Source organism: Pteropus medius, unplaced genomic scaffold, assembly GCF_902729225.1.
Source record: "Pteropus medius unplaced genomic scaffold, Ma_sr-lr_union100, whole genome shotgun sequence".
Lineage (NCBI taxonomy): Eukaryota > Metazoa > Chordata > Mammalia > Chiroptera > Pteropodidae > Pteropus > Pteropus medius.
Genome location: NW_024354502.1, coordinates 3,829,354 through 3,831,275, shown reverse-complemented (window position 1 = coordinate 3,831,275; position 1,922 = coordinate 3,829,354). Strand labels below are relative to the sequence as shown.

The 1,922-nt window shown below is 40.6% G+C and overlaps 1 pseudogene; it reads left to right on the top strand.

Annotated features, from left to right (window-relative positions):
- The first annotated feature begins 691 nt into the window (after window positions 1–691).
- Window positions 692–810, top strand: LOC120595892 (uncharacterized; annotated as a pseudogene).
- The last annotated feature ends 1,112 nt before the right edge of the window (window positions 811–1,922 follow it).

Sequence of the window (1,922 nt, the reverse complement as noted above, 5' to 3'; positions counted from 1 at the left end):
CTTTAATGACAGGGAAATGAAGCAAATCATGTAGATCTAAAAGTATTTTGATTCTTGAGTTTTTATGTTGCATATGCTTTCTCTGGGCCTTCAAGACTGGTGAAGGACCCCTGGGAGCCACACGAAGAACCTACTTGATAAATAAATCAGGTTGAGACAAAGTTCTTTTATTTAAACTCAGCCATTGTATGTTTTTCATCATTTTCTTTTTTATGTTTCCTGACATTTTATATTTAAAGAGATAAGGATTCTCTTGTGAAATTGTTTTCCTTCAGAGCCCATCTCTTATCCCTCTGAAATGTAAACTTCTCTACTCGCAGAATATCTAGGTTTGTGGAGGATAATTCAAATGTTAAAAGTCATAAAATCAGTCTAGTGTAAGAGATAATGATAGCAAAAATATTCTACCCATTGTTAATCTCTTCAGTTGTATCCAAGCCATAAACAAGGGTTTTTTATTTGCATTTTTTTTTCTGTTTAAGAGTTGTGATTTGTTTTGCATGCTTAATATAACCTCTGGTGTTTAAGAGAGAGATTTATAATGGCTGTTTCATGCTGCGGAGGTTTTCGACAAATTACAATTATGTAAAAGTGTTTTGGACAGTTTCTAAGTTTAAACATATTGCCCAGTGTCATTCACCTACAGTACTCAAAAAATTCTTCTGATTTTTTATTTGTTTAGAGTCTATCAGTCTACGGCCATGCCACCCTGAGCAAACCCAATCCCATCTGATCTCGGAAGCTAAGCAGGGTCGGGCCTGGTTAGTACTTGGATGGAAGACCACCGAGGAAGACCAGGTGCTGTAGGCGTAAAAAATAAAAAATAAGAGATTGTAAGCTGACAAGTTCCTTGCAATCTGTGAGGTCAACCAAGGGTTGTCTCGCCTAAAAAAAAAAATAGAGTCTGTCAGAAGAGATATGAGAGCTTGATGCTGTGGTTCAACCGTAGGTGACCAGAATGATAGAAATCAGCGAATGAGAAAGAACGTGTTTTCCTAAGACTAGGTTTTTCTCATAAAGAAAGCAAAGCGGCAGTACCAGTACTGCCTCTGGTTGTCATGGTGATGATCTTGATCTTTTCAAATCTGAAATGTATAGGAGCATAAGAAATGCTTCATTAGACGTGTGATCCAAGAACTCCACGCTCTCCGAGGCAGTATATTCTTGTTCCGGAACTTCGGTTCAAGTGAGACAAGTCTTTCTTCTATGTACATCACTCTCCCCCATTACCATGTGTTCACCCACCAGAAGCCCACCCCATTAGGTTGTTATGAAGGCTTCATTACACAGGCATGACTGATTAAGGTTTTGGCCATCGGTGATTGATTTAATCTCTAGCCCTTCTCCCCATCCTGGAGGTGGTGGTGAGACTGACAGTTCCCACCCTCTAATCACATGCTTGCTTCTCCTGGCAACCAGCCCCCATCTTTAGGTGACCCAGGGGCTTTCCCAAAGCTACCTCATTAAAATAACAAAAGACACCTTTATGGTGCTCATCGCATAGGAAATTCCAAAGATTTTAGCAGCTTTGTGCCAGGAACAGGATGATGATTGCATGTATATTTCTTATTGTAAATCACAATGTCACAAGCCTAAATTTATATGTAAACATATCAGGACATATTTGATGAGCTAGAAGAGCAGGTACAAGTGAGCTGAAGTGCATGCAGGGGAAGTGTTTTGTTTTCGTTTGTTTGTTTTCTTGGCATAAAGAGGAGGGAGGAGGTATTTAGGCTGGCACTAGTAGGCAGAGATGTGGAATAGAAAGTGGCAGGTTGGGTGCTCTGCTTAAACAGCACCCCTGGGATGGGCATTCCCAGGATAGATGCAAGAGAAGTGCTGAGGTGACATTCCTGAGCTGAGTTTATTGATGAGGGGTGCTGGAGAGGAGGGCTGTAGGGCGAGGCTTTGAGAGGTGAATA